Source organism: Physcomitrium patens, chromosome 16 (assembly GCF_059467195.1).
Source record: "Physcomitrium patens ecotype Gransden chromosome 16, ASM5946719v1, whole genome shotgun sequence".
In the NCBI taxonomy this organism is placed as follows: Eukaryota; Viridiplantae; Streptophyta; class Bryopsida; order Funariales; family Funariaceae; genus Physcomitrium; species Physcomitrium patens.
In genome coordinates, this window is record NC_143425.1 from 197,207 (window position 1) to 207,800 (window position 10,594).

Here is a 10,594-nt window from a genome sequence, read left to right on the forward strand (position 1 = left end):
TCCAAGCTATTTAGAAGATAACTATTTTACTTGTAGGGGGAGAGGAGGAATATAATACTAATACTAATACATTTTCAAATTTGAATAGAGTTTAGAATATGAAATTGTTGTCTTGAATGCATTATTTGAGCTTGAGGGTATTATCTTTTAGGAAAAATACCCGGCTCTACAATGGTTCAAGATGGATATTGGGAGAGGGTTGGAGATAGGGATTTTTGGTATCAAGGATTTTTTTTTTTTTTTTTTTTTTTTTTTTCCTGAGAGGAGGAGGGGTTGGGGTCAAAAGGAGGAGAAAGGGGGGGTCATTGGAATTTTTGGAGAAAGAAGTGAGATTCAAGCTTGGTTCTGGGTATTAAAGGCCACTTACTGAATTTTTATCTTTTTGTTTTGAAATTGTGGGAAGTTAGATTGCATTGTTAGCTTTCCAACAAGCTATAGCATGCAAGAAATAGAGCTATGAGGAGGGAGAACCATGCAAATTTATAAAAGGGGGGGGGGTTGCTGGAGTTTTCAAGCCATAAGATTCAAGACTCGTTAGGGATTTCTATGCCATTTCTCTTATTTTCTTCTCTTTATTTTGAAATTTTGAAGAAAGTTAGATCAAATTCTTAGTTTTCCAACAAGCTATAGTACACAAGAAATGGAGCTATGAAGAAGGAAAACCATGCGAATTTGTAAAAAGGGGGGTAGTTGGAGTTTTCAAGCGATGAGATTCAAGATTAGTTAGAGATTTCTATGCCATTTCTTGTATTTTCTTCTTCTTATTTTGAAATTTTAAAAAAAGCTGGATCTTCTTGTTAGCTTTCTAACAAGCTATTTCACACAAGAAAAAGAGCTATGATGAGGGAGATTCATATGAATTTGTTGGAGGGGATTTGCTAGAGTTTTTAGGTGGCAAAATTCAAGACTAGTTTAGAACTTTTTATGCCATTTATTGGATTAATTTCAAGACTTCATTAATTTTGTGTTAAGGAGGTTCATCTTCTTGACACCATTTATAGAACTCATGTTCAAATCTTACAACTCTACCAATACAGAATTGAGGCATCAATTCTAAAGACATCCATTATTGATAAAAAATGAAAAGAATAAAATATATACTATGATCAAAACCAATAAAAATGAGTATGTTAAAAAGTATAAAATATATTTAATATGTAAAGCTCATATTTTAAGAAAAAATATTCTTGTGTGAAGCAATAGATGTTGTTAGATTTTTATTGTTTTATTATTATTTATAATTCTTATTCTTTTTCTTATGATGTGTTGTTCAAAAAAATAAAAATAAAAATACATGAAAATATTAAAAAAAATATGTATAAGTAGCATTCTTTAAATATATAGAATTTAATTTTATAAAAGAAAATTTTCTATTTCTTTATTATAAACCAATTCTTATAAGATTTAATCTTATTTTTTCATATTATATCACTTTTGAACACAATACTATGATATAAGTTGTTGCAAGTGCAAATCTTGTTTTAATATGCCATTGTTGTCATTGTGTTATAATACAAAGCTCAAATAACTAATAAAAAATTATTGAATTGGATTAATAAGCTAATTATATTCATATATGAATTAATTGTAGTCTTATTTATAAATTCCAAATATTATTGATTCTAACCAATCAATTACTACTTTCTTCTTCTAAAATATTTTTTACAAACATCCAACAAGAAGATTCTAAAAATATTCTAAAAATACTTTAATAGATTTTAGAAGATTTTAAAAGATTTTAAAAATATTTCTAAAAGATTCTAAAAATTTCTTAAAATATTTTAGCAAGTTCTAGGAAGTTTTAAGAAAATTAAAGAAGTTATCTGAGAAGCTTCCTAGAGTTGCTTCATCTTTAAAAATATGAAAACTTCTTATGAAACTTATTATAGTTGCTTTATCTTCAAAGAACATGAAAAATTCTTAAGAAGCTTTTTAATATCTAATATATATAGGAATCAAGGCTAAAGGGATCCTCAATCTTGATAACATATTTCTTAAAGCTGTAGATTACCTTGTTAGTATTGATCTTATATTCCTCTAGTTTAATTGAGTTCTTGTTAGTTTTTATGTTGAAAATTTTTAGTTCAACTTCTTGTTTGGTTTTAAGTATAGTATATCTATAGTAATTTGTTGAAACTGCTATCTTATCAATCCTAGAGCTTGATCATTCTTAATAGAGAGTGGATTACCTCTCTTTTTGAAGGCATCTGAGTATTTTAGAAGTTGTAGAGTATCTGCATCTATATTAGTATTGTTTAATATATATATATATATATATATATATATATTTTTAAGATTGCTAGAGGTGAAGATGTTAATATGGTTGAGTCTCTCAAGTCCAAGTTAGATGTTATTATAAATAAACTAAATGCTTTAGCTTATAAAACTACTGAAATTGAAAGATTTATTGCAAGATTTCATAGTAATGTAAGACTTGGAGCAAGTCAGCTTGTGATACAACTACTTTCTCAAGCTTCTATATCTAAGGAGATAGTGGCACTTATACTTCAATAAGAAAATTCACCTATTCAATAATGTAAAGAGCCTTAGTTTAATCTTCCAAAAATATTTAATTGCACATGCTTGAAGTTTCAAGGATTTATTAACCAAATTTTATTGGTAATTTTTCTACAACTTTAGTGGTATGTAATAAAAGAATAGAAAATTGATTTAGTTAAAACCTTGTTCATAAAACAAGCCTAATCTTAGTTTTTTCCTTTATTTAAAAAAAGATCTCTAATCTTAAGCAACTTTGAAGCTTTCTTAGAAGTATTTGCAGAGACATTTGGAGAACATGATAAGGCTTAATGGAAAACAACAAAGATTTGTTCATTATGCCAAAGGTCATGCTTTACATCAATTTATATATCTAATTTTAGATAATTGGCTTATGACATCAAATGGAATGAATAAGTTCTAAAAAATGATGTAAAAGACTTATTACTATCATTATTTGATCCTCAAACACTCAATGAAGTTATTAGCCAAAATATAAAGTATAATAATTAATTATTTCAATGCAGTCAAGCTCAACACTTGTGGACTTTGATAAAACAATACATTAAAAATTCCTACTCTATTGCTTCAATAAATATATTACTTTCATACTGTAGAGTTAACAATATGTAAATTGATGTAGCATGGTTCAAACCTCTTAATGTAGAAGAAAAGAATCATTAATTTTAATAAAGCCTTTGTCTTTATTGAGATAGAGAAGGTTATAAATTTGAAAATTGTTCAAAAAAAAAACATATAAATAGGACTAGGAGTAAAAAATTTTAAGAAAACAAAGAAGCCTAGCCACAATAAGGATCGTGCCACTTGACATTTCAATATCTCAAATTTATGAAGGTCCCTCTTTCTTTATCCAACCTACTTATTGTTTTATTATACCTTTATTTTTTGGCCTACAAAAACTTTAAACAAATGCCTTATTAGATTCAAGAGCATCTACTTTCCTTTTAGATGAGGAGTTTTTTAAACTTCATAAAATTCTTTCAGTGCAGAAGTCAAAACTTGTATATATAGAAATAATAGATGATTAACCTTTATCTTTAGAAATTATTACTCATAAGACTATACTACTAGAAATATCATTTGAAAGCCATATTAGAAAAATAATATTTAATATTATTAAAAATCTATCTAATATTATTATTTTAAGACTTATTTAGTTAAAAAGATATAATCTATCTATAAATTGGAGGTGTCATAAGATTGAATTTCCTATTAAATTCCTGTTAAGAAATTATCAATAATAAAGCCTTAACTTTTGGGAGTAAAGTCTTTTATGAAGACACCTAAGTATAAAATGCCATTTATTATTTATGCCACTTTAGATCTTGAAGAAGCAAACTTGCTAGTAGCTATCTCAAGGCAGTATACAAAGTTTTAAGATATCTTCAAAAAGAAGAATGCTAATATATTATAAGAGCATTGACCATATAATTGTGCCATTAATTTTTAAGAAGGGGGTCAACCACCATTTGGCCCAATCTACAACCTATCACAAAACAAGCTTTTGCTATTGAAAGATTACATCAACGAAAATCTTATAAAGAACTTTATTTGATATTCTAAATTTCCAACAGGTACACCAATACTTTCTTTGAAGAAAAAAGATAGATCTTTATAAATGTGTATTGACTATCATGGCTTCAACAATCTAATGATAAAGAATCGTTATCCATTATTATTAATATTGAAGCTTTTAAAGCAACTTGGTCAAGCTAAGATCTATACCAAAATAAATCTTTAAGTAGCATATAATTTGGTGTAGATTAAAGAAGGAGATGAATGAAAGAAGGCATTTTGGACAAGATACAAATATTTGAATATAATGCTATGCCTTTTGAATTGAAAATGTTCCAACTATATTTCAACACATAATGAATGATATTTTTTGAAAATTCTTAGACAAGTTTGTTGTTTGTTATTTTGATGATATCTTAATCTATTCCAAATCTTATAAAGAATATGAAGAATATGTACAATTAGTCTAACAAAAGTTACAAGATATATGATTATATGCCAAATTAAAAATATATATATATATATATATTCTATCAACCAAAAGTAAAATATCTTGGATATATTATATCCAATGGAGGCTTATTGATGGATCCAAAGCAAGTTCAAGCTATAATAAAGTGGATAATTCTAAAGACAATACAACATATAAAATATTTTGCTATATTTGCTAATTTTTATAAGATATATATCAAAAATTTCTTCTACGTTGTTTTCTTTTTTCATTCAATTGACATCTAGAGATAAATTGGATAGGAATTTCAAGCACAAAGGGCTTTTTAAGATTTGAAGGCAACTTTCACTACAGCTCGAATTTTGCTCCATCCAAATTTTACAAATGCCTCCTATAAGAAACTAATGTTTTTGACTTTGTATAAAGAATTGCACTATCACAAATGGAAAAAGATGAGAAGTTCCATCCAATCATATTCTATTCTAGAAAGTTTTTAGCTGCAGAGATCAATTATAAAATTTATTATAAAGAGCTTCTTGCAATTATAGATTTTTTTAAAGAATGGCATGACTTATTGGAAGGCACTATATATCTTGTGATTGTATATACAAATCACAAGAATTTCGAGTATTTTATATCAACTTGAATTTTGAATCACTACCAAGTTCATTGAAATGTGTCATTATCTTGTTTTGATTTTATAATTACATATCAACCAAAAAAATAGTAAAGACTATCAAATGCTTTATTAAAGAGATATGTCTTATTCTAAATACTCCAAATTCTTATGATTTGTATATAAAATCAAAGAAACAACACTTGATCAATAATATATCACTCTTTTGAAGCCAAAATAATTTCATCTAAATACTACTTCTATAGTTACAGTTATTGATTTAAGTTTTTTTTGAACAAATTTGTGCAGCATCAATTATGGACTCATTATTTTTTAATATCAAGCAACATCTTTATAATAATAAGTTTAAGTTTGTAGAAGATCTTTTATATTCTAAAGATCATTTATATATTCTAGAAATATCAATAGGACTTTGTATTCTTCAATCTCATTATGATTTTTCAATTATAGGATATTTTGGTTCAAAAAAATATTGGAGCTTATCTCTTGAGATTTTTGGTGGCTTCAAATATAGAAGACTATGAATGACTTTGTCTTCTTGTGTGATATTTGTTCAAGATTCAAGAATTCTTAACACTGTCTTTATGGACTTTTAGAACTACTATCAATCTCAAAACAACCATAGTCTTGAATAGCAATGGCTTTTATTATTGATTTACTGCCATCAATTATATTTGATGGAATTTATATTATTGTGGATTGACTTACAAAAAATAGTACATTTTATTCTATGCAAAAAAATAATTTTTGCAAAAAAAAAACACCAAGGTTCTTTTTTGATAATATATATTGACATCATGGTCTACCTAATGACATCATTTTTTATCTAAGACACCAATTTATATTAAAGTTTTAGAATTTGTTTTTCAAGATATTAAAGGTGGATATCAAACTTTCTTTTGCTTTTTATTAAGGATAAGAATCTAATAAAAGCAAACAATTAAGTGAGATTTTTTTCAAAAAATTATAAAAAATTAGAAGTAAGAAAATATATATACTAAAAGAAAATTAGAATGGCTATTGCTAAAATATAAGAAAATTAAAGAATCTTGAATCTAAATTAGAATAAGAAAAAAATTAATAATAATGAAGAAGGCTTCACTCTTACTTCTATATATATTATCACTTAGAAGCTATGTAGCAACTTTCTATAGGACTTCTAAAATGTGTTGACTTTGCAAGCCATATGTCTTACCTTGAAAGGCAAGTTTTATATGTGTGTGCCATATAATTAGCTTGTTCTACAAGCTATTCTCATGTGTGACATGTGGCTAATTTTTTGGCCAAATTTTTAACCTAAAAGTCAACTATAACTATGTATAAAATCAAAATCATATCTATAAAGCTTTTAGGAAGTTTTTTTAGAAGATATTATGAAATTAATCTACTTTTATCTACTTCTACCTAATCATATAGGTAATTACTAAAATAAATATTATCCATGATAATATATCTATAACATTACTTCTTCTTTTAAGAATAAATTTGATGAGATATAATCATCATATATTAAAAAAATTTAAGATACAACAAATTATATTTACAATATCTTCTGATCTTTGTTCTTTTCAAAGATAGTTGGTAGGTCTTTTCAACCATTGATAATGTTCCATATCAAAGTAAGAAAACCACCTTATTATTTGATTGTTTTTGAGGCCTTCATAACTTCCTTCAAATAAAACATTTGGAATACCATTAAGAGTTGTTTTTACCTCTAATAAAATCATCAAAGATTGAGAGTCTCTTCCAAGGTTGTCATACCAAATACATTGTATCTTGCCATTTATTCAAGATAGAATATGTCATTCTTGAGGATCTTCAACTTGATTATGTTATCTTAAAGATTGAAACAATTACAATATCTCATCCAACAAGTCAATAAATGATAGTTTTTTAATTGAATCCATTGGTTGTTGGTTCTCTATCTCTTTAGTATTATAATATATAAAAAAACTACAAATAAGAATAGAAGATAGAATATTATCTTTTCTTAATCTTGTTTCTTTTATAGCAAAGATTTATTATTCTTTATTTAGATTTTGATGGATGTTATTATTAAAAAGCCTCAACCTTCTTTGCTACATTTACAACATTCTTTATTGGCTCTTATGTGCATTCACTAATATCATACCTATATCAATGAAAAAGATATTTCAACTTATTTCAGTGTCACTTTGAATCTAAGACTTTTTCTACCTAAAATTCTTCATTATTGTCTTCTTTTATAAGAGGAAGTGGGACAAGTTTTCTTCTTGGTTTGTTTATTATCTTGTGTAATTCAAGTAGAGATACATAGAATACAAGATGGATCTTCATTGACTCTGATAGGTGTAATCAATAAGCAAGTAGATTGATTTGTGTCAAGGACAAAGACTCGATGAGGGAAAATATACACAAAAAGGCTATCTCGATATAATAATTCAAAATATAAACAAGTAGGTATATTAAAAGGAAATTGAAATGGCTATTGCCACAAGACAAGAAACTAAAGACTCTTGAACCTGGACTAGAAGCAAGAAAAGAGTTGACAAGAGTGAAGAAGCCTTCATTCTTGTCTCTATATATACTATCTAACTAAGGGCTACGTGGCGACGTTCTATAGGACCTCTAATATGTGTTGACTTTGTAGGACACATGCCTTGATTTACAAGGCAAGTTTTTCTACGTGTGGGCCACATAGTTAGCTTGATCTTCAAGCTAACAACATGTGTGGCACATGGCCAACTTGTTGACGACGTTTCTAATCCAAAAAGTCAATTAAAGACACCTATGAAGTCAAAGCAGTGTCTAGGAAGTTTCTAGGAAGCTTTTATATTAAATATTATAGAATTAACTTACTTTTATCTACTTTTACTTACTTCTACCTATTTCTATATATAATTATTAGCTTACATGATTATGGCCGTGACATTACCCCCCCTTCTAGAGACGAGTTCCACGAGGAGCGGTCATCATATGTTGAGGAAATCTATGATGCGACGAATTGTATTCGCCACATACTCTGATCTCTGTTCTCTTCAAAGATGATTGATAGGGCCTCTCAACCATCGGTAGTGTCCCATACCAGGGCAGGAAGACCACCTAGTTATTTGATCATTGTTGAGGCCTTCGTAACTTCCTTCGAATAGAATATTTGGAACACCATGAGGAGTTGTTCCTACCTCTAGCAAAATCACCAAACATCGGGAGTCCCTTCCCAAATTGTGATACCAAATGCGTTGTATCTCACCATCTATTCGAGGAAGAACATGTCGTTCTTGAAGATGTTCATCTCGATTGCGTCATCTTGAAGGTTGTGACAATCGTAATGTCTCATCCGGTAGGTCAGCAAACGAAGGTTCTTGAGTTGAATCCGCTGGTTGTTGGCTCTCCATCTAATTAGCGTCACAAATGCAAAGAAGTTACAAACAAGGATAGGAAATTGAATGTTATCTTGCCTCAATTTTGTCTCTTTTATAAGAGAGATTTTCATCTTGGTTTCGATGGATGTCGTTGATGAAAAACTTTGACTTTAGCTGATGCATTTGCTAGATTCCTGGATGGCTCCCATGTGCGTTCACTAATATCATATCCGCGCCAATGAACAAGATATTCCAGCTTATTTTGGCGCCGCCTTGAGTCTAATATCTCTTCTATCTCAAATTCTTCATTATTATCTACTTCTATAGGAGGCGGTGGCATTTGTCTTCTTCCTTGTATATCCACTGTCTTATATGGTTCAAGAAGAGACACGTGGAATACAGGATGGATCTTCATTGACTCCGGTAGATGTAACCGATATGCAACTGGGTTGATCGGTTCAGAAACAGAAAAGAGGCCAAGCCTACGATAGTCCAACTTGTCACAAGGTCGAGTAGTCTTGATATTGCGACGAAGTAGCCATACCTTATCACCCACATTGAGTTGTGGTTGCTCCTTACGATATAGATCTACGTTTATCTTTTGTCGTTCTTGAGCTTCCTTCAATTGTGTCTTCATTATTGCATGTAACTCTGACAACCGATTTGCCATATCTTCTGCTACAGGATTATCAACTTTTGAAAAATCAAAAGTATCAAGTCGTGGATGATAGCCATAATTGGCAAAGAAAGGTGTTTGTTGCGTGGAAGAATGTACCGTATTATTATAAGCAAACTCTGCCAATGACAGAAGGGTTATCCAATCATCTTGTTGGTAGTTGATAGTACACCTTAAATACTGCTCCAAGACTTGGTTTACACGCTCTATTTGTCCATCAGTTTGAGGATGGAAAGCCGAAGATAGCTTTATGTCCACTTTTAAAATCTTGAAAAGGGTCCTCCAGAATCTTGACACAAATTGAGTTCCCCTATCCGATATGATATCTTTAGGTAATCCATGATAGCGATAGATATTATCAATGAAAAGCTTAGCTGTTTCTTCACCTGTGATAGATTTTATACATGGCACAAAGTGTGCCATTTTGGTGAAACAATCTACTATCACAAATATAGAATCACAAGATCTTAGGCTTGGAAGATCTGTGATGAAATCCATAGAAACAGAAGACCATCGTTGTTTTGATATAGGTAATGGCTGAAGAAGTCCGTAAGGTCGATGACGAGGAATTTTTGATCTTGAACAAATATCACATGATTGTACAAAGTCTTTGACTGACTTCCACATTTGTGGCCACCAAAAATCTCTTGATATGAGTTCTAAAGTCTTATTATATCCAAAGTGCCCTGCTGCTGGAAAGTCATGACGTGCTTGAAGAACACGTAAACGTGCTTCTCCTTCTGGAACATATAGGCGTCCTTCAAAATATAATAGATTATTCTTGAACTCGAACTTAGAAGGATCATGAGACTTGGAAGAATTATTCTCGATATCATGAACAAGAGGGTCTGAGGACATACTGGACTGGATTTGCTTGAGAAAAGTTGAATCAACAGTCAATGTTGATTTCATTGCTCGGAGATGAAATTGCTCCGGTTTCAAGAGGACCGTTCTTTGTTGCTCAAAAGCTGCATCTCCTTCTTTTAGTGCAAAATAAGAACGTCTAGATAGGCCATCAAACAAACCTTGTTGTTTTCCTGGCCGATAAGTGATAATGAACTCGAATCTTGACAAAGACATACTCCAACGAGCTTGACGACGATTCAACACGCGTGCTGACATGAAATACTCGAGGTTCTTGTGATCTGTATACACAGTGACTGGACTAAAAGCGCCTTCTAGATAATGACGCCATTCTTGAAAGGAATCCACGATCGCAAGAAGTTCTTTATCGTGGATCTCATAATTGATCTCGGCTGCTGAGAATTTTCTTGAATGAAAAGCTATCGGATGAAGTTTGTCATCTGTTCCCATTTGTGATAAAACTGCACCCAAGGCAAAATCTGATGCATCTGTTTCCATAAAAAATACCTTGGAAAAATCAACACGATATAAGATTGGTGCAGAGATAAACGATGTCTTCAAGGCTTCAAATGCTGCTTCCGCTTCTTGATTCC